Raw genomic sequence first — 27398 nt, forward strand, 5'->3', positions numbered from 1 at the left:
TTGGCAACTGTCAGTGCTTTCTGAATTTAAAAGAACTAAAAGAATAAGAATTGAGGGGAAAAACTAAACCAAATATTACTAATTGCATATGAGAGCATTATGCAGGCTCAAAATGACATTCTACTGAAAATGCCCTCTACAGATGCTAAAATTGTTCTCTTACACCCGCTTTTCCTCAGTCTTTGTAGAAAATCATGGTGTTTCAAGTGTAGTAATCACAAGGGCTAACACAGTAAAAGAAATATAAACTGCTTGAAATTGGTGAAAGAAATTGAAAATAACCAGCCCATTTAAGCTCCTCCATCATCTTACTTCCTTCTTGCTGTGCATGTAGATAAAATGTAAAACAACCCAAATGGAAAACTCTCCCTAAACCTACTGGTCAATGTGAAATAATTAGAAAATGCCAGATGTGTCAATCACCCCTTAAACTCTTGAACAGTAAAAACTTGAATTAGAGGACAAGATTAAGTAATCATCAAAATGTCTTCAAAGTGTTCCTTGGGTTGACAGTCATACACACATCCTCCTCATCAGTGTCAAGAAGGTTTATAAATCTCCCATGAAAAAAAATTGTGTCCGTGTACAGCAGGGCTGACCAGAAAGGAAGCAAGGAGACTACTCCTTTCACTAGTAGAATGAGAATTTTGAGACATTTGCATATCTGCATTCTTTCAGTTTCAAGCTTGAAATTCTGTCTTTGGTTGATATTTGAGAAACTAGTATAATTTGCTTAAATACTTAACTCTTAAATTCATAAAGTAAGGCCTTCTTGCAAAAGCTAGTCGAAACAGAAGCACACCTCACAGATATTATAGTTTGGCTCCAGATCACAGCAATAAACCAAATATCACAACAAAGTGACTTCAAAAGAATTTTTTAGTTTCCCAGTGCATATAAAAGTTATGTTTACACTATCCTGTAGTCTACTATGTGTGCAATAGCATTATGTCTAAAAAACAATGTATGTTCCTTAATTTAAAAAATAATTCAATGCTAAAAATTTTCTAACCATCATCTGAGCCTTCAGCAAGTCATAATTTTTTCTGCTGGTGGAGAGTCTTGCCCTTGTGTTGATGGCTGATGACTGAGGAGGGTGCTAGGAATGAAGACTCGAGTGGCTGTGACAACCTCTTAAAATAAGACAACAATGAACTTTACCACACCAATCAACTGCTCTTTCACAGATGATTTCTCTATAGCATGGGAGGTTGACAGTATTTTACTCATAGCAGAACTTCTTTCAAAATTTGCATCAATCCTCTCAAAACTTGCTACTGCCTTATCAACTATGTTTACATAAGATTCTAAATCCATTTTCATTTCAACAGTCTTCACAGCATCTTCAGCAGTAGATTCCATTTCCAGAAACTGCTTTCTTTGCTCATCCATAAGAAACAACTCCTCATCTGTGAAAGTTTGATCATGAGATTGAAGCCACTCAGTGTCATCTTCAGGCTCCACCTCTAGTTCTACTTCTCTTGCTATTTCCACCACACCTGTATTTATCTCCTCCACTGAAGTTGTAAACCCCTCACACTCATCATTCAGGAAAGTTGGAATCGATTTCTTCCAAACTCCCATTTATGTTGATATATTTTTTAAGTTTATTTATTTGTTTTGAGAGAGAAAGAAGGTGCCTGCAAGCAGGGGAGGGGCATAGAGGGAATCCCAAGCAGGCTCCACACTGTCAGTGTGGAGGCCAGTGTAGGGCTCCATCTCACTAACCAAGAGATCATGATCTGAACCAAAATCAAGAGTTGATGCTTAACCGACAGAGCCACTAGGCTCCCCTCATGTTGATATTTTTATCTCTTCTAAATCATGAATGATCTTAATGGCATCTAGAATGAGGAATTCTTTCCAGAAAACTTTCAGTTTACTTTGTCCAGATCCATCAGAGGAATCATGGTCCATGGCAACTATAGCCTCACAAAATGTATTTCTTAAGTAATAAGATTTGAAAGTCAAAACTACTCCCTGATCAATGGTCTGCAGAATGGAATTTCTATTAAGAGGTATGAAAATAAAATTGTCTGGTGGTATGTCTCAATCAGGGGTCTTGATTGACCAGGTGCATTGTCAATGAGCAGTAATATTTTGAAAATAATTTGTTTTGCTGAGCAGCGGTTCTCAACAGTGGGCTTAAAATATTCAGTAAACCATATTGGAAACAGATATGCTGCCATCAAGGCTTTGTTCCATCTTTAGAGTACAGTCAGAGTCAATTTAACATAATTCTTAAGGGCTCTAGGATTTTTGAAATGGTAAACCAGAGGGGTAACTGGGTGGGTGGCTCAGTTGGTTATGTATCCGACTTTAGCTCAGGTCATGATCTTGCAGTTCATGAGTTTAAACCCCACGTCGGGCTCTGTGCTAACAGCTCAGAGCCTGGAGCCTGCTTTAGATTCTGTGTCTCCCACTCTCTCTGCCCCTCCCTCACCCAAGCTCTGTCTTTGTCTCTCAAAAATAAATAAACATTAAAAAAATGAAAAATTAAAATAGGCTGGTTAATAAAGACATATATATTGTAGGAGATCTGACATATAAGTTTAAAATAATGAGTGGTAGCTCTCAGAAGCTCCCCAGCAGGATTAAATTCCAGTTACCCTACGCATAAACACACATTTTATTGTCTCTTCCACTCTGCCTACTTTATTTCCCATTCTTTCAATATGTGTCCCAGAATTATCTTGGCCATTCCCTTCAAAAAACAAACAAACATACCAAAAAAACAAAATAAAACAAAAACAAAAATACACTTAGCACTCAATTATTTTCCCTAGAATTTTGTTTTTCAGGGAATCCAAACTAATATAGAGTCCTTATAGATGCTCAATGCCGGGTTGAGTATGAGAAAAGTAAGTAATTCAATTGTGACCAATAGCATTTCAGATAAGGTTTTTCATACCATGTCAATACAATTTTTGGGCTGACTTAGAAGAGAAAAAACTACTTGAAGCATGCAAGCATAAGATCATGAAAACTCAATTTAATAAATGTTTATATGGTATCTTCCATATGTACTACAGAAGGTGTTCTGGAGAATACCAAAATGAACCAAACTGCCCATGGCAAAAAAGTACCCAGTCTCCTTCCACTCAAATTCCCAATAGAGACCAGTAACAGACCAAAATCAGAAATTAGATTCCTCAAAGGTGATCAAATAACTTTTTTATTACTAGACTCTTAAATGTTAAGCTGAATGTTTATAAAATCCTGACCAGGCCACAGAATTAATCAGTCTCTCCTATGTGATTTATTTGGAGGCTGATACTAACAAATTTGGGGACATTCCCCAGAACCAAGAGTAGAAAGAGATTTTCCTCTCGTGACAGACAGCAATTCACCTAACTATATTTGGCATTATAATCAACAAGGCAATTATCAAATGTGTTGTCACCTGACTACAAGAAAAATACCATTGATCTGTTGCCTGGCCACAATCGTACTTAGTTCTTCAGTTCAAAGGCCAGAGTTCTTTAGGACTTTTGTTATAAACTAAAAACTCTTAAAAGACCTTGGAACTCGGGGCACCTGAGTGGCTCAGTTGGTGGAGGGTCCAACTTCAGCTTAGGTCAAGATTCCATGGTTTCTGAGTCAAGCCCCATGTCAGGTTCTGTGCTGACAGCTCACAACCTGGAGCCTGCTTCAGATTCTGTGTGTGTGTGTGTGTGTGTGTGTGTGTGTGTGTGTNAGCCTTCAGCAAGTCATAATTTTTTCTGCTGGTGGAGAGTCTTGCCCTTGTGTTGATGGCTGATGACTGAGGAGGGTGCTAGGCATGAAGACTCGAGTGGCTGTGACAAGCTCTTAAAATAAGACAACAATGAACTTTACCACACCAATCAACTGCTCTTTCACAGATGATTTCTCTATAGCATGGGAGGTTGTTTGACAGTATTTTACTCATAGCAGAACTTCTTTCAAAATTTGCATCAATCCTCTCAAAACTTGCTACTGCCTTATCAACTATGTTTACATAAGATTCTAAATCCATTTTCATTTCAACAGTCTTCACAGCATCTTCAGCAGTAGATTCCATTTCCAGAAACTGCTTTCTTTGCTCATCCATAAGAAACAACTCCTCATCTGTGAAAGTTTGATCATGAGATTGAAGCCACTCAGTGTCATCTTCAGGCTCCACCTCTAGTTCTACTTCTCTTGCTATTTCCACCACACCTGTATTTATCTCCTCCACTGAAGTTGTAAACCCCTCACACTCATCATTCAGGAAAGTTGGAATCGATTTCTTCCAAACTCCCATTTATGTTGATATATTTTTTAAGTTTATTTATTTGTTTTGAGAGAGAAAGAAGGTGCCTGCAAGCAGGGGAGGGGCATAGAGGGAATCCCAAGCAGGCTCCACACTGTCAGTGTGGAGGCCAGTGTAGGGCTCCATCTCACTAACCAAGAGATCATGATCTGAACCAAAATCAAGAGTTGATGCTTAACCGACAGAGCCACTAGGCTCCCCTCATGTTGATATTTTTATCTCTTCTAAATCATGAATGATCTTAATGGCATCTAGAATGAGGAATTCTTTCCAGAAAACTTTCAGTTTACTTTGTCCAGATCCATCAGAGGAATCATGGTCCATGGCAACTATAGCCTCACAAAATGTATTTCTTAAGTAATAAGATTTGAAAGTCAAAAATACTCCCTGATCAATGGTCTGCAGAATGGAATTTCTATTAAGAGGTATGAAAATAAAATTGTCTGGTGGTATGTCTCAATCAGGGGTCTTGATTGACCAGGTGCATTGTCAATGAGCAGTAATATTTTGAAAATAATTTGTTTTGCTGAGCAGCGGTTCTCAACAGTGGGCTTAAAATATTCAGTAAACCATATTGGAAACAGATATGCTGCCATCAAGGCTTTGTTCCATCTTTAGAGTACAGTCAGAGTCAATTTAACATAATTCTTAAGGGCTCTAGGATTTTTGAAATGGTAAACCAGAGGGGTAACTGGGTGGGTGGCTCAGTTGGTTATGTATCCGACTTTAGCTCAGGTCATGATCTTGCAGTTCATGAGTTTAAACCCCACGTCGGGCTCTGTGCTAACAGCTCAGAGCCTGGAGCCTGCTTTAGATTCTGTGTCTCCCACTCTCTCTGCCCCTCCCTCACCCAAGCTCTGTCTTTGTCTCTCAAAAATAAATAAACATTAAAAAAATGAAAAATTAAAATAGGCTGGTTAATAAAGACATATATATTGTAGGAGATCTGACATATAAGTTTAAAATAATGAGTGGTAGCTCTCAGAAGCTCCCCAGCAGGATTAAATTCCAGTTACCCTACGCATAAACACACATTTTATTGTCTCTTCCACTCTGCCTACTTTATTTCCCATTCTTTCAATATGTGTCCCAGAATTATCTTGGCCATTCCCTTCAAAAAACAAACAAACATACCAAAAAAACAAAATAAAACAAAAACAAAAATACACTTAGCACTCAATTATTTTCCCTAGAATTTTGTTTTTCAGGGAATCCAAACTAATATAGAGTCCTTATAGATGCTCAATGCCGGGTTGAGTATGAGAAAAGTAAGTAATTCAATTGTGACCAATAGCATTTCAGATAAGGTTTTTCATACCATGTCAATACAATTTTTGGGCTGACTTAGAAGAGAAAAAACTACTTGAAGCATGCAAGCATAAGATCATGAAAACTCAATTTAATAAATGTTTATATGGTATCTTCCATATGTACTACAGAAGGTGTTCTGGAGAATACCAAAATGAACCAAACTGCCCATGGCAAAAAAGTACCCAGTCTCCTTCCACTCAAATTCCCAATAGAGACCAGTAACAGACCAAAATCAGAAATTAGATTCCTCAAAGGTGATCAAATAACTTTTTTATTACTAGACTCTTAAATGTTAAGCTGAATGTTTATAAAATCCTGACCAGGCCACAGAATTAATCAGTCTATCCTATGTGATTTATTTGGAGGCTGATACTAACAAATTTGGGGACATTCCCCAGAACCAAGAGTAGAAAGAGATTTTCCTCTCGTGACAGACAGCAATTCACCTAACTATATTTGGCATTATAATCAACAAGGCAATTATCAAATGTGTTGTCACCTGACTACAAGAAAAATACCATTGATCTGTTGCCTGGCCACAATCGTACTTAGTTCTTCAGTTCAAAGGCCAGAGTTCTTTAGGACTTTTGTTATAAACTAAAAACTCTTAAAAGACCTTGGAACTCGGGGCACCTGAGTGGCTCAGTTGGTGGAGTGTCCAACTTCAGCTTAGGTCAAGATTCCATGGTTTCTGAGTCAAGCCCCATGTCAGGTTCTGTGCTGACAGCTCACAACCTGGAGCCTGCTTCAGATTCTGTGTGTGTGTGTGTGTGTGTGTGTGTGTGTGTGTGTGTTTGTGTGTCTGCTTCTCCCCTGCTCGTATTCTGTGTCACTCTCTCAAAAATAAATAAGCTTTAAAAATTATTTTTAAAAAGACCTTGGAACTCAATTCAACTACCTACTGATGGATATTATAAACCTCCCCTCACCCACCCTGTAAGTCATACCTGTCTCTTGCCCACTCAAGCTTAATACACCTCTTCAGGGGTTCATAAGTATCCCATACCTGCTTCAGTCTAAAGTTGCAAATTGTAGAAGTTCATCAAAATACAAGGGACTTCAGAACCACTCCCCAGTGTAGTTATTTAGCATAGAGCAAGTAGAGGTAACTAGGATGCAAAGGAATGAAGAATAGCCGTAAGTAGAATACCAATGAACATGTAATTACCCATACCTTGTGCTCTGTCTGTGAAATTAAACAATATTCAATTTCCCAGAAGCTGAAGTCACATAAAGTAATCTCTGGAGCAAGTTAATTTTTATATTTTAATTACTTCCCATTCTGCTATAAAATCACCATCCAAGTATATTAAAGCGTATCTATATAAAAAGAATACTGGGAATGCTAAAATAGTCTACTTACAATAAAAGTGAAACATCTTAATTTTCATAAAAAAGCATTATATTCTTAATTAGATGTTAAGAAAAGTGGGAATAACAAAGCAGTTTCTGCCTTTATAGGAGTGGCTTGAGTACCTCACAAAAGACCCAAAACAATGTTGTGCACTAGACAACCCCACCCTACAATGCCTAGCTTTCTAGGGTGGCAGAATTTGGCCCATCTATAGAGTTTAATTTCTGAAAATGATGCCAGAAATATTAAGTTGGAATAGAATAAAAACTAATAAAATTTTATACCAAATCTTGGGGCGCCTGGGTGGCTTAGTCGGTTAAGCGTCCGACTTTCCGACTTTCGCTTAGGTCATGATCTCACGGTTCGTGGGTTCGAGCCCCACGTCGGGCTCTGTGCTGACTGCCAGCTCAGAGCCTGGAGCCTGTTTCAGTCTGTGACTCCCTCTCTCTCTGACCCTCCCCTGCTCACGCTGTCTCTCTCTCCTAGAAATAAATAAAACATTTAAAAAAAAAATCTTTAAAAAAAAATTTTATACCAAATCTCTAATCAAAGCAATAATACAATTCACAAAGGTCCATTGGAGAAAATTTCTTTAAATAAAAATGAGAAACTACAGTAATTTTCAAATAGAAGCATACACAGAAAAATGCAAATATGTTCTTTTTAAAACCCCAATTCTATTTTACTGGTCTAGTGCTGTATAGAAAGCAACTGCCTATGTCTTTGATTTGGAGGGTAGCTGAAAGGGGCTTCCAGCTAAAGAATCCACTACGCAGCCTTTGATGGTTTCTAAATTCCCAACTAAATTCACGAGAATTTAGCAAGAATTTTAGCAAGAAGTGATTATGCTCTTTCTTCTGGATTCATACAAATCTTTGGAAGTCAGTTGATCATTCTGAGCACCCACTTCCTCCATGTAAAAAATCCCTGCCACACAGCTTATTCTGTGGCTAAATGAGATGGTGCCTTTCATAATGCTGTGCACCGAATGACAGCTAGCTCTTACTATTATCAGGCTATCACTATTTAAACTAAAAGAGTCAAAAACCAAATTGGAAACTAGAACTATTAGACATTAAAGGACGGACTTATAGTACAAGCACTTGGATTCATTAAGAGAAAGTAAAGATTATATTCGTAGCAATATTTATGATTTCATGTGCATATATACTGATGTACCAAAAATAGGCAATAAGCCTGAAATTGACATGTACTACAGAACGTAATTACTAATATCCTAATTATTGCCAAAATTTAATGGACTTGGGCTCATGCTTAAAAAAAAGAGGAAGAACAATATAATGGTAGATAATGATCATTATAATTGAAGAAATTGGAGCCAAATTTCATTACCAAATTTTTTAGCAATTTATTTTCTGGAAATAAACTCTCCCTCTGGTACTTGGGAGAAATGGAAATAAGAATTTTATGAGGATTATAGGCCAAAACAGTGGAAGTTGGCATAAAGAAAGTAGTTAGTAATATTACTTTTGATTCCCTCCATCCATTGGAAGAAATAGATATACTAGAAAGGAAGGAAAAGCAAAATGATAAAATTGTTTAGAAGTCTCAAAAGAGGCAATTTGGTATGAAACATAGATGACAACAAAAGGAAAGGGAAAGAGAATGGATAATATTGTGGAAATATTCTAAAGACCTAGAAGCCAAATGGAACAGACCCGCAAATATATCTCTAGAACATCAAACTGACCTGAATGTAAGATATAGTTGTGGTGGGGAATATCAAGTCCCAAGCCATCTGCTGGGAGTCTAATTCTGCTTAATTTCAAACATCTGATAAATAGTTAATGAATTCAGTACTTGACCTGATGAAAATAGCTTTCCACAATGTTGGAATAGTTGAAATATGACGGTGAATTTGTCAAGGGAGCTGTGTACATCAGTTTCATCCAAACAGGCATCTCTATCATCAAACCTAAAATTATGTGAATATGAATATTATTCCTCTTAATTTTCTCTTTATTGGTAGACCTGTTAGAAGAATATGCATGTCAAATACACACAACTTGCATATGCATAATTGTGAAAATAAATTTAATCATGATTTTATAAATAACTGTTCAATAAGAGTAGCAATGGGGAAAAACATATCAGAATTCTCTCTGAAATAGTCTGTCAAAGGATAAAAAATATATGAATTATCATTTATTCATTTAATAAGAATATATTAATATTTAATAAGAATATATTAATGAAACTGGACCACTATATTACATCATACATGAAAATTAACTAAAATGGATTAAAGACTTGAACATAAGACCTGAAACCATAAAGCTCCTAGAAGAAACCATAGATAGTAAGCTCCTTGACACAGATCTTGCTGATGATATTTTTAATCTGACACCAAATGCAAAACCAAAAAAATGCAAAAACAAACATGGGGGGTAATATCAAACTAAAAAGCTTCTGCACAGCAAACGGTACTATCAATAAAATGAAAAGCCAACCTACAGAATGGGAGAAACTATTTTTGAATCATATATTTAGTAAGGGGTTAATATCCAAAATATATAAAGAACAGATACAACTCAATAGCAAAAAAAAATTAAACAATTTTTTCGGCCCCAAAGTGGGCCGAAGACCTGAATAGGAATTTTTCCAACAAGACATAAAAAGATGGCCAACAAGCACATGAAATGATGCTCAACATAACTAATCATCATGACTAAATATCACCTGAGAAAGTAATTGAAGCTTGTGTGTGTGTGTGTGTGTGTGTGTGTGTGTGTGTGTACCAAGAGAGAGAGGATTGACAGAAAGCATGATGGTTCTCAAGGTTCTCAAACTTGTGGTCTCAGAATGCTTTACATCTTGCAGACGAACAAAAAGCAACAACAACAAAACAATATGTGGGTTCTACTTATTCCATATTTGAAATCTAGACAAATTTATTTAAAATAACAGTAATAAATCATTACTAATTAATACTAATAACATACTTTCATCAGAATAACTATTTTCCAAGACAAAAAAAGGTGAGAAATTGGCAAAGTAGTCCTGAGAAAGAACAAAACTGGAGGCATCACATTTTCTGACTTTAAAGCTAGAGTAATCAAACAGCATGTCATGGCATAAAGACAGACACCTAGACCAGTAGGACAAAATCAAGACCCCAGAAATAAACCTATAAAATATAGTCAACTAATATTTGACAAGGAATCCCAGAATACTCAGTGAGTAATAGTTTCTTTAATAAAGGGTGCTGGGAGGGGCACCTGGGTGGCTCAGTCAGCTCAACATCCAACTCTTGATTTCAGGTCAGGCCATGATCTCACAGTTCTTGAGATCAAGCCCCAAGTGGGGCTCTGCGCTGACAGTATGGGACCTACTTAGAATTCTCTCCTTCTCTTTCTATCCCTCCCCCACTGGTTCATCCTCCTCTCTCTCTCTCTCTCGCTCTCTCAAAATAAATAAATAAAATTTTTAAAAAATAAGTAGTGCTGGGAAAACTGGATATGCACATGCAAGAGAATGAAACTGAAATCCCTATCTTACACCGCTCACAGAAATTAACTCAAAATGAATTAAAATCTTAAATCTAAGATCTGAAGCCATAACACTCCTAGAAGAAAACAAGGAAAAATCTTGAAATTGGTTTCCACAATGATTTTTTGTATGTGACACCTAAAATAAGCAATGAAAGCAAAAATCAACAAGTAGGACCACATCAAACTAAAAAAGCTCCTGTACAGCAAAAGACATGATCAATACAATGAAAAGGCAACCTATAGAATCAGAGAAAATACTTGCAAACTACATATCTGATAAGGGGTTAATATCCAAAATCACTAATGATCAAGGAAATGCAAATCAAAACTAAAGTAAGATATCACCTCCCACATGTTAGAACAGTTATTGTCAAAAAGACAAGATATAACAAGTGCTGCTCTCCACAATAGCTAAAACATGGAAAGAGCCTAAGTGTCCATCAACAGATGAATGGATCAAGAAGATGTGGTTTATCTATACCATGGAATACTACATGGCAATGAGAAACAATGAAATCTGGCCATGTGTAGCAACATGGATGGACCTTGAGGGTGTTATGCTGAGCGAAATAAGTCAGGCAGAGAAGGACAAATATCATATGTTTGCACGTATAGGAGGATTAGGAGGAACTTGACGGAGGAACAAGGGGGAGAAGAAGGGCGGAAATGGTGGGGGAAAGGGAGAGAGGCAAACCATGAGAGACTCTTGAATGCTGACAAAAACTGAGGACTGATGGATGTGGGGGGAGGGGGGGATGGGCATGGAGGAGGACACTTGTGGGGATGAGCACTGAGTGTTATGTGGAAACTAATTTGACAATAAACTATTAAAAAATAAAAAAAAAGATATAACAAGTGCTGGAGAAAATATGGAGAAAAAGGAACCCTCATGCGCTGTTGGTGGGAATGTAAATCAGTACAGCCACTGTGGAAAATAGCTCCTCAAAAAATTAGAAATAGAACTACCATGGGGCACTTGGGTGCCTCATTCCTTGGAGTGCCCAATTCTTGATTTTGCCTTAGGTCATAATCTCACATTCCATGATATCAAACCCTGTGACAGGCTCCTGTGCTCACAGTGCAGGCCTGCTTGGAATTCTCTCTCTCTCCTTCTCTTTCTCTCACACTCTCTCTGCCCCTCCCTTGGTCACCTTCTTTCTCTCTCTCAAAATAAAGAAATAAACTTAAAAAACATAAAAGAAAGAGAACTACCACATGATGCAGCAAATCCTACTTCTGAGATGTATCTGAAGGAAACAAAATCATTGCTGAAAGAGATATCTGCACTCCCGTATTCATAGCAGCATTATTGACAATAGCTGAGACACAGAAACAACTTAAGTGCCCATCGATGAATGAATGGATAAAGAAAACCTGGTATCTGTATTTATATATACACATATATATACATATACACAGATATACATATACATATATACTGGAATACTACTCAGTGATACAAAACAAGGAAATCCTGCCATTAGTGATGATCTGAATGAACTTTGAGGGCATTATACTAAGTGAAATAAGTCAAACAAAGATAAATACTATATGATCCCACCTGTCCATGGAATAGGAAAAAAAACTCAAATTCATAAAAACAGAGAACAGATTGAAGGTGGTCAAAAGGTAAAACTTCCAGTTATAAGGTTCAGAAATTCTGGGAATGTAATCTACAGCATGGTGAATACAGTTAACACTACTGAATTGAGTATTTGATCATTTTTAAAAGAAGAGATCTTAAAAGTTCTCATCACAAAAACAATATGCAGTGATGAATGACTTAACTATACTTACTGTGGTCATTTCACAATATGTGCACACATCAAACCATTCTGGGGTACACCTTAAGCTTACATAGCACTATACTTCAATTCTATCTCAATAAAGCTGGACAAGAGAAATTGCCCTGATAAGTTTAGTGATTTTCAAAACAAAAAAGTCTTTGATAGATTTTGCAACAATGACCATCTTAATTTCTAACACATATTTGATTTTTATAATAAAATATATGTTTTAAGGAAAAAAAGAAAGGAGTGACATTATTTTAAAGCTTTGGAAACATCTTTTAATTCTGACTTCATGAGAGACAGCTTGATTATCATATCTGCTTCTGCATATGAGCTTTTGCTGTCATAGGTTAGGTTGAAGAATATTAAGAAAACCCACCTCAAAACCATGAAGTTGCAACAGGGAAAAGCATTTTTAATAGCCTTCCCAGGTAATTGTAGATATTATTTTTTTGATAGGACATCAACTATTGACAAGCAATAATTTTTTAAAAATTGCTTGCAGTATGGAATCGGCAATCATGTCAAGGAAACTTCAGACTCTGTTATATTACAGTGTATTGATCTATTGTGCATTTTAGTGGATCTTTTACCCATGTGTGATTTTGTAACTTATGCATTGTTCCCTTGGAAAATATTACTTCACTATGATCTTTCAAATTTTACAAATTTCATTATGTAATATATTTTTAAATATTTATTTTATTTTTGAGACACAGACAGAACAGAGGATGGGCAGAGAAAAAGCAAATCCCAAGCTGACTGCACAGTCAGCACAGAGCCCAACAAAGGGCTTAAACTCACGAACTGTGAGATCATGACTGGAGCCTAAACCAAGAGTTGAACGTTCAACTGACGGAGTCACCCAGGCGCCCCTCATTATGTAATATTTTTTAATATCACACTTGTTAATGTCACCAGGAATCTAATCAGAAAAGCCAGCATGGGAAAGCTGTTAAGCTCATGGTGCTAGAAGCAAATTTTTTTAAATCCTAATTTTCATTTGAAAGTTCAAATTTTCCCACTGGCAACAAATAGTTGTTTTCCTTGAAGTGATAGGCTCAAATGATTCATTAAAAGAAAGGTAAGAAAAAGCCTGTCAAATGCTCAAATTTGAATAAGTACAGTCTGACAGACTTTCAAGTCAAAGCAATATTTCATGAAAAGAAAAGCAGCTAAGTGAATAGCTAGTTCAGGCCCCCACTCAAGTAATCACCCATGTACTTCCTTATGTGTCAGAGAGCTTTCTCTGTGTTTCTCGTTTGGTCACAAAATATTAGAAAGACATATACTCAAGAGCTGAGATATAATACAGTTAAAAGTTGCTACCGCTTCGCATAACACCCTCAAGGTCCATCCATGTTGCTACACATGGCCAGATTTCATTGTTTCTCATTGCCACGTAGTATTCCATGGTATAGATAAACCACATCTTCTTGATCCATTCATCTGTTGATGGACACTTAGGCTCTTTCCATGTTTTAGCTATTGTGGAGAGTGCTGCTATGAACATTGGGGTACATGTGCTCCTATGCCTCAGCATTTCTGTATCCCTTGGGTAAATTCCTAGCAGTGCTATTGCTATTATGCTGAGCGAAATAAGTCAGGCAGAGAAGGACAAATATCATATGTTTGCACGTATAGGAGGATTAGGAGGAACTTGACGGAGGAACAAGGGGGAGAAGAAGGGCAGAAATGGTGGGGGAAAGGGAGAGAAGCAAACCATGAGAGACTCTTGAATGCTGACAAAAACTGAGGACTGATGGATGTGGGGGGAGGGGGGATGGGCATGGAGGAGAACACTTGTGGGGATGAGCACTGAGTGTTATGTGGAAACTAATTTGACAATAAACTATTAAAAAAAAAAAAGTTGCTACCGCTTCATCAAGGACACTCCTAAATGAAACTAGCATTTTTTTTTTAATGGAAGCTGTGTGACAGTAAAGAACACAGTACCCACTAGAACACTCCATTGGCACTGTCTTGGTTCATGCTGAGGTGCCAGCGTATCACACATCATTGCCTTGTGCTCTATCAGTGCAAATGTCAATACAGTGAAAAGGGCAAATCATGGTTTAGTATTATTATGAAAATAGGTTTTGCCTCATGGACCTTCTGTAAAGGTCTGAGGGATTTCGAGGGGTGCACAACACTTTGAGGATTGTCCTTTAGAGCTGCAAATGAGCATCAACTGGGGAACTTCCCAATTCTACCAGCATTCTGGCTCCACTCCAGATGCACCAAATTGGTCTCTGGGGTGGGGCCTGGCATGGGTGTCTTTTAATTCAGGTAATTCTAATGTAACCTGCATGAGAACAACAAGTTTAGAGACCAGCAAAACAGAGGGGGAATAATCTATTCCTTTGTGAAAATGAAAGCAGAGTACTTTGCGAAACTGTGCAGGATCTGCAGACTATTTAGCACCTTTTTTTTTTTCTTACCTACAAAAGCTTGGCAATCTCCATATATTTTTTAATGTAAAATTTCTTTTAGGTGTGTGGAAGACTTGGAGCAAGGCAATCTACAAAAATTTTAACAAAATACAAACACAGTTGTAAAATTTCAACAATACTGAGGAGTATACGTAAATAATTATTCAGAGAGCCTCAGGGTCCACCAAAGGTAAACAAAATTAATGTTTCTATATATTTTTTTACTTATAAAAGTATATCAGTTGTTCAATGTGACACAAAACATCTTAAATTGTTTCATTTCTCTAACCATCAGGTTTACCATATGTAAAACAAGTTAAGCTGGTTCATCAAATAGCCTATGTATGAGACCATCACTTATTTGGGCTTATGGTCTGTCAAGTGGGTCACTGCCTGCATAGCACGGCACTGGGAGACTCATCACACCACTTCTGCCACTCTCCACAAATCCAAATTATAATCTGTCAAATATCTGCTCACTCTTTGACCTCTATCCATTTGATTTAAGATTTAAAGTAGATTTTAGCTTTAAAAAATTTTTTTTCTGGAAAACCTGGGTGGCTCAGTTGGTTAAGCAGCCAAATCTTGATTTCAGCTCAGTTCAAGTCTTCATAGTTTGTGAGATAGAGCCCCACCGCGGGGCTCTACACTGACAGCTGACAGCACGGAGTCTGCTTAGGATTCTCTCCTTCCCTCTCTCTGCCCCTCCCTCTCTTCCTCTCTGTCTCTTGAAATAAACATTTAAAAATAAAAATATTTTTTCTTAGTAATGTTAACATGTGCGGGTATATATTTATCCTCAACAATGAGCAAATCAGAAGCTTCCTTAATGGAAGCTTAACTAGTCTCCTGGAATAAAATTCAAACGCATGTGACAGCTGATCTCATTCCAGACATTTAGGCCCTTCTTAGTGTCAGGCACTCTGTTCGACATGGAATCAAATCAGAGTTCTGAATCAGAACTCTCTTTCTCTCCACCTTTTCTCTTCTGTCACCTCTATATTTTAGCGTAGAGATGTAATTTGATTTCAAATCATTTTTATTTACCCTCATAAAAAAATACACTTTAGATGGGGGTGATTAATATCTTATAGTTCCAACCCTTAAACATATTTTTAATTATTTCCTCTTTGAATTGTCATTTGTTATTTATCAAAAAATTTTAAATTTATAGCATGTATCAAAACATCTCTAGTTTATCTCTTCTCACTCCTATTGAAAATCTCTGGAATAAATGGACTTGGTCTCTCATTTGCTTCCTAAATACACTAGATCTGTTCTTCTACTCAAGTATTTCTATAATACCCAATTAGCCCATAAACAATTGGAAAATAGAGGAAAGATGGAGTAACATATGAAAATTATAATAATTCATATGAAATTGGGAAAACAAAATGGGAGGTAGTAGAGTTAAATTTTGAGCAGAAAAGGAGAGATCACTTTCAACTGTAACTTAAGGAAATTTAAACAGATTCCCTACAGCCAGATTTCCCTCTCCAGGGAGGTGTGTGTGTGACGCTGGGATGAAGGAAGGCTGAACTTCCTTCTGTGCCCACCTCAACCACACCCTGGGGCTCAGCAATCTGTATCTCACAGGCTCAGTGTCCCCTAGTCAGTATTTCTACTCTGTTGATTTTATATAGATTAATATCCTAAAAAGTAGTCCTTAGCCACCCTGAGCTTTCTGCCTGGACTATCCAAATTATTTCCAAAACTACAGTTATTATAAATTTCTGGTAGTGCTTTCTTTATGGTTACATGGGTGTTGAAAGGTCTGCCCCTCCCCCTTTTCTAAGGTGTTTTATTATCTTTACTGGAAGATTTACAAAATGCATGGGTTTTCAATTTCCCATGCATTATGGTATGGAAAAATGCCCTACACTTGCTGTCAGGAAGAAAATAAATGGTGAATATAGGTTATATCTACATTTAGTTTTTCTTATATAATTTATAGTTAAACTTTCAAAACTATTTCCTTAAGTTGTTTAGTTATCATGAGGTAGCGTCATTTAAAAGTCATTACAATAATGTGTGTGTTCTAATCAACTTATATTTTGGGAGCATTCTATTTTTTTAGTGCTTATTTATTTTTGAGAGAGAGAGACAGTGTGAATGAGGGAGAGGGAGACACAGAATCTGAAGCAGGCTCTAGGCTCTGAGCTGTCAGCACAGAGCCCCACGCGAGGCTCAGACCCATGGACCATGAGACCATGACTGTTGGGAGCCATTATGAGCCCACTAGTCAAAAAAACTCCTAGTGAGGTTAAAGCAAGTTTGCACGGTCTCTTGCCAATCAGATGATGACCGATATCCACCCCCACTCAATTATTTCTGCTTGAGCACTGACCCCTAGGGTACCTTGTTGATCAATATCGGGAGTGACTTGTCCCCTTATTCCAGCCCTGGTATGATGATTGCACCTTGTGAAGGAACTTACTGTGGGAACTTCTTCTTTTGATTATGGGAACAGACATCGTGTCCTGCTTCCCTCCATACTTTCCCTTGAGCTATGAACAGGCTAATGACCCCTAGTCATAAAAGATTGACCTTTACATGTACAATTCTGTTTCTACCGTTGCGTTAGTCCAAGATGTTCATACAGCTCAACATGTAAATCAACTAACCAAAAATGTCTTTCATGTCCTAGCTATTCAAGAAATCATAAAACTAGACACAAAGGTAAATGCCCTCGAAGAGGCTATTCTATGTATTGGAAATGAGCTAAACTCTTTAAAGGTATGGTTGGCTCTCTGGTGCCATAAAGAATACAACTAGAAAATCAAGTCTTGCCCGGAGACAAAGAGCCTAACTTAGAGAGAAGGAACAGATAAGGGCAGAAGATAAGTTAGTACATACACCTTTGCTAACTGATGGTGTATAGCAGCCCCTTCCCTAAGGCCTACTTTCCACAAACACCTTCCCTTACCCTGGCAGCTGTGATGAGGATGGATAAGAGTATCGACAAACCTATGACTTAATCTTAGTGTTATTATAATGTGAACACCTTGTTATTTTCTTAGTAACTCAACTTCACTATAATTGGGGCTGTTCTGCAAGAAGACTTCTGTAAAACCTGTTTCTGTACATTTTCCAAAAACACCTTATCACAAAGAGCTATCCATTGTAAAAATTCCATTTCCTGATGCCATGTTAACTTTTGACCTATAAATAAAGACACCAAAACTGACAGGACAGAGATGCCTGCCTGGTGATCAGAAAGGATCTCGGGGCCCTCTCACTCTCTTTCGCCGACACCATCCATCCTTCAGGGACCCCTGGACCTGTCGGAGCCGGCGCGGCCTCTGACACATGACCTGAGCCGAAGTCAGATGCTTAACTGACTGAGCCACTCAGGTGTCCCAGAGCATTCTATATTATTACTTAGGATAAAATTCTGGTTTGATATTAGGCTTTGTGGTATTAATTTTTCTCCATTGAAAAGCATTAAAAATATCATGCTGAACACTGATCAAAAGAAAAAGCTATTCTGTATTCAACACAGAATCAGTCCTTTTATACATATGTTATTTATTAAATTAAAACCTACTTAGAGTTTCAACCCTGGTAAGATAGCCATTATTTTTCATTCTTTTTATTATTAAAGAAACTATGTCTAAATACAATTCCTTCTCATGAAAATAGCCTGTTTCATTTGTGAAAAAACATTTACAAAAAATTTTTCATGTTTCTTGTCTTGATGAAACTATGCTACTAGACATTCATGAGTGTTCTCAAGGTTATATATTTTTTTCCAAAAGAAGTAGAAAAAAATCTATATATTATAATTGTTCAGCCTCCTTCCCTTCTTTTGAAAGAGGAGAAAAAAGGAGAAAAGTAGAAAGGTTGATTATGCTATAGAAAAGACAAAAATTAAAAAACACAAAATCTGTGCTTGGAGAAAGCATGTATGATGCCCCAGTGGGGAAAAAAATATGGATTTTAATGGGGATATCAACACTGAACATGAAAGGACTCCTTACAGAGGTTTAATAAACATATTACATCTATTGTTAAATTACTCCTGAAAGAGAAGAAATATCATACCCATTTGCTAAAGCCACCTTGCAGGTTGATCTTGGCCAAGACAGTGAAGTAGATCAATCATACTCTTCACTTAAAAAAAAAGTGAAAATGTATCACATGTCTAAGAAATTAAATGGTTTGCAGCAGATGAGACAAATGTCTGTCCTGCCTATGTAGAAAGACTTCAACTGCCTTTTCTGACAGACAGATCACATGTCCCAGGTCAAGTGATTGGGAACAAGACTACTAGCTGTGTGCAACAACCTTAGGCATTTCAGAAATCCTGGAATGAAAAATTTTGAACATTCTATCATGTCTGGGATCATACTGTGTCTTTTGATATTCTCCCATGATTGTTGTTATTGAGATGCTACATAATTGTCATTACTGTTCAAATACAAATTTGGTCAGATTTTTATTGCTTCTATTTAATTTCATGCATTGAGTTTAATTGCCATTTAAAATGACTTCTTGGTTGACATCCAAGAGCTTTATTTTCATACCATCTGTAAAGATTAAGGAAGTGTCAATATCTAAACTTTTAGAAAAAGTGCCACTGGCTTAGAAGAAAACCTGAGAGCCCAAAATTGAGCATTCTTCAATGAAATGTAGTATTACAAATCCTTTTGAAAACATAGAAGAGAAAATGTGCAGAAAAACTTTATGTGATTAAAAAGGATGTTTAAAATGTTCAGAAAAACTATTTATGATTAACAGAGCATGCATCAGGGGTGCGTGGGTGGCTCAGTCTGTTAAACATGCAACTTCAGTTCAGGTCACACTCACAGTTTGTGGGTTTGAGCCCCGCATCAGATTCTACGTCTCCCTCTCTCTCTCTGCCTCTTCCCCACTCATGCTCGCTTGCTCTCTTTCTCCCTCTCTCTCTCTCAAAATTAAAATAAACGTTAAAAAATTTTTAAACAATGCATGTGTCATACTTTAATTGCAACATTTTCTTCTTTCTTAGCATGAACAATAAAGGTGTGTCTTAGCAACGACAGCTAAGAGTCAATAGATACTATATTTTTGAGGAGAATAACAACCTAAGTATCATTGAGTTTTCAACAACATCTGAAATGTCTAAAGGATTTCACTGAATATGTAATAAAACACTGAAATTTTTGATCATCTTGGCCCATGCAGTTGGCAATAAAACAATGGTGTCCTATGGCATTTCCCAGGGTTTTTCTGCAAATAACAAGAATGAGATGAATCTTTGGCATCCTACAACTCTCAGAATCCTAACTGAGAAGATATTTTATTGTTTAAATGTCAAAACCATCTCTAGTTGGCAACTTAAAAGAAGGTCCGTGGGGACGCTGGGTGGCTCAGTCGGTTAAGCGTCGGACTTCGGCTCAGGTCATAATCTGGCAGTTTGTGGGTTCAAGCCTTGCATTGGGCTCTGTGCTGACAGCTCAGCTCAGCTCAGAGCCCGGAGCCTGCTTTGGATTCTGTGTCTCCTCTCTCTGTCCCTCTCCTATTCATGTTTCTCTCTCCTCTCTCTCTCTCTCTCTCAAAAATAAACATTAAAATTTTTTAATAAAAAAAATCAAAATAAAAGAGAGTCCCTGTTGAACTTTCTGAAAAACAGCTCAAGTAATATATTTATGTATGGTTTCTCAAGCTGAACTAGGAAAGAACCAGTAGGTAATACCACATGGTGGTAACAAACGTTAATGAGCATTTAATTGGGCCTGTGTATGGAATCAAGATATAAATGAGACAAATTCCCCAATAGACATCAAGAATTTTGAGATTTATAAACGTTGATTATGTTGTACACCTGAAACTGACATAATGGTATACATCTATTATACTTTACATTAAAAAAAAAAAAAAGAATTTTGAGATTTAGGCCCTGACACACCTTTCTCTGTGACTACTCCAAAGAATAGAATGGCCCCCACCCAAAAATGGCTCAATATAGAAAATGATGGTATTACACACTTGCCAAGAGGGTATGAAACTAGAGAAAACACTGATAACTCTCAAGTCTCCAACAGTCTGAAAATTGTTTAAAAGAGTGAGAAAGGAAACTATATTGGGATATTTACAGGGTCGAGGGATGGGGCTGACCTGTTTTCCCATGCATGGTTTGGACTTTCTGCCTGCACCAAAGGAGGGGGCACCTGGGCCTGTTTAGTAGCTCTCTGAGATGTGGGGCAGAAGACAAAATAGAGGTGAGCAAAAGATGTCAGCAAACACCAAAACATGGACTCAAACTTCCTCACCCTTTACATCTTAAATGCTCAGACCAAACTGAAACCGAACCCTTCAGTCTGACTAGTAATACTTTACCTCTGGACCACAACCGTCCATTTCTTCCTTCCTTGGTTAATGGGTTTTATAGATGCCCATTCTCTCAGTCAGAGTCCAGTTAAGAAATCAAAGATAACGGCAAGTAGCTCAACAGAGGGAATTTAATATAAGTAACTGGTTACAAAAGTGTTGAAATCACTGAGAAGCCAATCTACAGTTGGTGGGAAACCCAGAAACTGGGAAAAACAGAGCTGGACCTATGACAGAGGCTGCCCTGAGGAAGTGGGAACTACAGAGGTGATATTGTCTATTCTGGACCTAGAACCAGGCAGGGACACAGCCACTGCTAGAGACCCCAACATAAACAAAGGCCAAATCGAGGACATATTAACTGCAGTTGGTTAAGACCATTGATCTCTTTTCATTCCAATTCCCCCATTGTCATATTTTTCTCATGTCAGGTAACATGCGAGTAGATATCAGAATTTGGACCCAACTAAGAGACAGTAGAATCAGGGAGGGATACAATTAAAGAGTTATTGGTGAGCTATACTGTATGGCTTGCAGTCACTTACATGTATAGTTAAGAATATTGTCGGCCATCCTGGTGTAAGATTGGCCTCAAGAAACCCCCTTTTGTTCACTATGTGTTTCTATCTAGTGTCCTGACAGGATGGGCATTGTACTCTAATGTGAGCAAAGAATATTATCATTCAGGGTGCCCAACACCAAGTATGTGGGTGATGGAAAAGAAATGCATTTGCAATGTATGGAGACAAAAGCTACTTTGAGGAAGTTAATCCTCAAATTAACTTAAATAATTAACAGTTAATCATAACATTCTAAGACAGTACTTGGGTTGCTAAACCTCCCCCCCCCCACCAGAAAAGAAGTTCTCTTTTGTTGGGAATATACTTTATGCAGTGTATATATTATTATAAATTTGCAATATTTTTTATAAAAATCATGCAAAGCAGAAAGAGTGAGAATTCCTATGATTTCAACATGTAAATCCATAGCAGTACTATAAACAGCCAAAATGTCTGCATTTCACAAAATGTCTGTGAAAACAGAGGTTTTATGCAACTCAACTATAAATAATAAAAGAACAAGTTTGATCAGCTATGCTAGAGGAAAGACTACATAATCTTGTACTCTGGTAAGATAAAATATTGCAAAATTATTTTCATGTAAAGAAGTGATTAAAGAGTATGCAGTCAAAAATATTGAAAAAATATTAGTGAGGTACAGCAGTAAGTTAATGAAAAATTTTGTAATATTTATCTTGTTTTTTTGACGTTTGTCATATTTGCCAGCTTTCTAAAATCATTAACATGCAGTGATTTTTTTTCTCATTTTAAATATTTAGTCTTTTTTTTCCTTAAGGTTTTTATTTATTTCTGAGAGAGAAAGAGAGAGAGACAGTGTGAGCAGGGGAGGGTCAGAGAGAGAGGGAGACACAGAATCCAAAACAGGCTCCAGGCTTGGAGCTAAACTGTCAGCACAGAGCCCAAAGCAGGGCTCGAACCCAGGAACCCGTGAGAATATGAACTGAGCCAAAGTCAGACACTTAACCGACTGAGTCACCCAGGCGCCCCTTAAATAGTCACTCTTAAATCTAATTTGTATATGTAATTTCATATTCCTTTTCTTGAAGAAGGCTTAAAAAATAGTGTAATCTTCAGATGCCAACAAATGTCTGACAGAAGAGAAATGTCTGATTTCCATCTTCTTTCTGCCCTCAGTCTCTCCCCGTTGTTTCCCACTGACTGAATCCAGCTGTGGGTTGGGCAGCTAGGGAGCCTGGGAAAAGCAGGTTGCAGTCAGCTCCCCGAGGAACAGCCCAGGGCTGAAGAACAAAAAGGGTGGTTGGGGGGGTGGGGGGGTGGANGTTGCAAGCCATATTAGAAAATCTCCTCCAACCTCCCACTCTCTCTCCTTGCACTGAGTGTAGGAATTCAGTACCAGAATTTCCCATTTTCTTTCTGAAATTTCTATACCAATGCACAAGTAGTGTTTCTAGACATGTTCAGGGTGGGCTGATCCATTGCATTAATTCCTTTTGGCAAAGCCTAAATACTTAAAAGAAGAAGAAGAGGAAGAAGAAAAAGAACAGAACAAAGTCCTATATTCATCTTTGCATATAACCCTCTTAGTCACCAATGTGAATCTAATCTTTATCAAAAACAACAACTGGGTATCCAATGCTTTCCTTGGTTATAACAACCCTTAATCTAAAACAAAAAATCATAGATGGCTAAGCTTCAAAAGACCTAAATTCTTTAAAATAAGTTTAATAAACTCTATACCTCTTGTACACATTTATAATATCTTACAGGTAATAAAAAGACTCTCTTTGGGACAAAAGTAAACAGAAAAGGCTGTTCTATTTATTTTTTTTTTAATTTTTAATGTTTTTTTATTTATTTCTAGGAGAGAGAGAGACAGCGTGAGCAGGGGAGGGTCACAGAGAGAGGGAGTCACAGAATCCGAAACAGGCTCCAGGCTCCGAGCTGGCAGTCAGCACAGAGCCCGACGCGGGGCTCGAACCCACGAACCGCGAGATCATGACCTAAGCGAAAGTCGGACGCTCAACCGACTAAGCCACCCAGGCGCCCCAAGGCTGTTCTATTTAATTTTATTGCTTTCAAAAAGGTATGTTTAGAGATGGTCAGGGTATATGACCTCATTTGTTTTCAGTTACATATTTAAACTATTACCAGAAAAATAAGTTAAAAAGATGTTTTACTACCAAAGTATACATATGTCTGTGTTAAACTTACCACTTTAAACACTGGAGGCTATGAAAAACTAAGTGGGAAGGATTTATTGTAAAATAACACTGCTTTTAAGAAATTGATGATTCCTCTAAAATAGACAGCTTTGCCTTCATGAATGAAAATGACTAATAACATAATTAAAATTCTAGTTTCTTGTGAATTATATTTAAAATGATGACTATATATGTCCTCAATGAAAAAGAGTTTTAAATGTTGAGACAAAGAATCAAAGATACCAGTATTTTTAATAATGTTTAATTTAAATGTGAGTTCAAATGTGAACAACAACACTATGGTACAGAAAGGATTCATTCATTATATATTTAGAAACACATATGCTACTATCTACAATGTGCTATACATTGCTTATGAACATATATATTCCTTAAGGAGATCACACTATCATTAGTTTTTGTTTTGTTTTACAATCAACAAAACCCAATAAGATTAACTAATTCTTCCCAGTTCATAGAACTGCTAAGTAATAGACTTGGAAATAAAATCTAGTATTTCCCTTTTTTTTTCCTATACACTGACTATTAAGTAAAGTAAGCATTAACAATTTTATATCTGTTATATAAATACAAGTGGTTCCTCTTAGGAAATGTCATTAAAATCATACTTTATATTTTTAATTCTTCAAAAGCAACAAACTTGACTACAGTGTTTACATAGTCCTCAATCATCTCCTCTAGGGACTGTACTTATGCACTGGGGAGGACACATACCTTTTTGTGGGATTCAAGTATGGGTTTCAGAGGCCTCAATCCTGTTTTCATTTGTCATTACCTGAAATGTTCTCTGAACTTTTCATCTCACAGTTTTTTAAAGTTTATTTATTTCTTTTGAGAGAAAGAAAGAGAGTGATCGTGTGTGCACATCAGTTGGGGAGGGGCAGAGAGAGAGGGAGACAGAGTCCCAAGCAGGCTCTGTGCTGTCAGCAAAGATGCCCATGCAGAGCTCGATCTCACCAACCATGAGATTAAGATCTGAGCTGAAACCAACAGAACAAGATTCTGTTCAAGAGTTGGATGCTTAGCCAACTGAGCCATCCAGGTGCCTATAAATTTTTCTTTTTAGTTCATTTTCTCCAAATCAATTCTTCTAACCACTTGTACCAGAATTACTCAAAAACCCAAGCAATGAGGCAAGGAAACAAACAAACAAACAAAAAAGTATGCAGACTGTAAAAAGGGATGTAAAATTACCTATATTTGCAAATGACATGATCCTATAATAGAAAATCATAAGTAATCCACTAGAAAACAATTAGAACTAATAAGTGAACTCAGCAAGGTTGCAGAAAACTAGATACACAAAAATCACTTATCTCTATATACTATCAATGATCATTCCAAAAGCGATATTAAGAATTGTTTGTGTGTAACAGAAAGAGAAAGAGAGTGAGCCCAAGCCAGAGAGAGGGATAGGGAGAGGGAGAGGGAGAGGGAGAGGGAGGGAGGGAGGGAGGAAGGGAGGGGGGGAGAGAGAGAGAGAGAGAGAGAGAGAGAGAGAAAATCTCAAGCAGACTCCATGCTGACCATGGAACCCAATTCATGTCTTGATGTCATGACAATGAGATCATGACCTGAGCTGAAACCAAGAGTCAGACACTTGGTGCCCCCAAGTGCCCTAAGAAAAATTTTCTGTTTACAACAGCATCAAAATAAAATATTNGGGCGGAGAGGGAGGGCGAGAGGGGGAGAGAGAGAGAGAGAGAGAGAGAGAGAGAGAGAGAGAGAGAATCTCAAGCAGACTCCATGCTGACCATGGAACCCAATTCATGTCTTGATGTCATGACAATGAGATCATGACCTGAGCTGAAACCAAGAGTCAGACACTTGGTGCCCCCAAGTGCCCTAAGAAAAATTTTCTGTTTACAACAGCATCAAAATAAAATATTATAAATTTAATAAATGATATACAGGAATTGTACATTGAAATCTATAAAACATTACTGATAGAAATTTAAAAAGATATAAATAAATGGAAAGACACTGTATATTCACAGATTACAAAACTTGATAAAATGGTAATATTCCTCATATTAAGCCACAGATTCAAAAACAATTCCTATTGAAATTCAAGGTAGGTTCATTGCAGAAACTGACAAATTGATCCTAAAATTTATATGGAATTGGGAAGGAACCAGACTAGCCAAAACGATCTTGAAAAAGAAGAATAAAGTTAGAGGACACACATTTGCCAATTTCAAAAGTTAAACTACAGAAAAGATTGAGAGTCACAAAAGACAGTCTTACATTTACGGTCAATTGACTTTCAAGCTAAAGGGTGTCAAGACATTTCAAAAGAGAAAGAGTAACTTCTTATCAAATAGTCCTGAGACAGCTGTATATTCACATGCAAAGAAATGAAATTGGCCCTTTACCATATACCATATATAAAAATTAACTCAAAATGGATCATAGAAATAATATAAAATCTTAATTATTTAAAAGTACGAGAGTAAATCATGCTCTTGGGTTAGGCAACAGTTTCTGAGATATAACACCAAAACAGAGGCAGTAAGAGAAAAAGTAGATAAATTAAACTATAGCAAAAGTATAAACTTTTCTGCTTCAATAGCCAACATCAAGGAAATGAAAAGAAAACCCACAAAATAATGGGAGAAAATGTCTGCAAGTCATACATCTGATTAGAAACTCACATTCAAAGTATGTAAAGAACCTTACAACTCAATACTAAAAGAACAAGCAATTAAAACCTGGGTAAAGGATTTGAATAGACATTTTTCCAGAGAAAATCTACAAATGCCCAAAGGCATACAAGGAGATGCTCACTCAAGGTCTTTAGTCATTAAGGGATTTAAATTAAAACCACAATGTGATATCACTTTATATCCACTAATTACATGTGAATTATGTCTCAGTAAGACTTTTTTTTGTGTCATAACAGGAGAAAAAGAATAGCTCTGGGGGCTTGTTTAAACCATAGATTACTTGGCTCCACCCCCACACAGCTGAAACAATTTCTAAGAATGCTATCCAAAAATCTTCAGTGCCTTTCACATTTTCACCAGCTATTTCTTAGGTGCCCAGAAATCTTCAATCCCTGCTTTGGACTTCAGAGGTTACTAAAATGGAAACACCCCCGAAGCGATGACTATTCTTGCTATTAGCTGTCAATCCACCCTCAGAATCAATGACTGGGTTGAGTTTTGATCTACAATGAATGAGCTTTTTACATAAAATGAAGGCAACCAATCCTTTTGGATAGGGAGCATTAAAAGAGAACATTTTGAGTCTGGGGGTTCTGCCAGACTAACTTGCCTACTTGACACTACTCCCCATGCTAGCGAGGGGCACCAGAACGGTTAGCATCACAGCCAGAACATTGGACTTGTACTGCTCTGTGGCGAGTCTAATTTTTAGCAAAGTAAAAAGCAGGGAACAAGTGGAACTCCAAGGATATTAAAGCTCCATATTGTGACTGTTCAGATACTACAGAAAAAGATAAATCTTTAATGTTCTTTTTCCAACAGATTACTTTTTATGAGATTATTTTGTTCACAACACACTGTTGTTGGCAGAAATCCATTCATTGAATATTACTGTTAATTTTTATGTCTTTGCAAAGTACATGTGTGATCATCTCTAAATCATCCATGGAGCCTTCTGTAGACACTGCTTTTGATAGATTCAAA

At 37.1% G+C, this 27398-nt stretch overlaps 1 long non-coding RNA gene across 2 annotated transcripts in view; it reads left to right on the forward strand.

Annotated features, from left to right (window-relative positions):
- LOC144226180 (uncharacterized) overlaps nucleotides 1-14792 on the forward strand; it is a 60280-nt gene extending 45488 nt beyond the window's left edge. For both annotated transcript variants that reach the window (XR_013333547.1, XR_013333566.1), the window contains exon 4: nucleotides 14734-14792. This is a non-coding gene — a long non-coding RNA (uncharacterized LOC144226180). The remainder of the gene's footprint in view (nucleotides 1-14733) is intronic.
- The last annotated feature ends 12606 nt before the right edge of the window (nucleotides 14793-27398 follow it).

The sequence above is a fragment of the Crocuta crocuta genome, unplaced genomic scaffold (assembly GCF_008692635.1).
Source record: "Crocuta crocuta isolate KB4526 unplaced genomic scaffold, BGI_CrCroc_1.0 scaffold200, whole genome shotgun sequence".
Taxonomy (NCBI): Eukaryota; Metazoa; Chordata; class Mammalia; order Carnivora; family Hyaenidae; genus Crocuta; species Crocuta crocuta.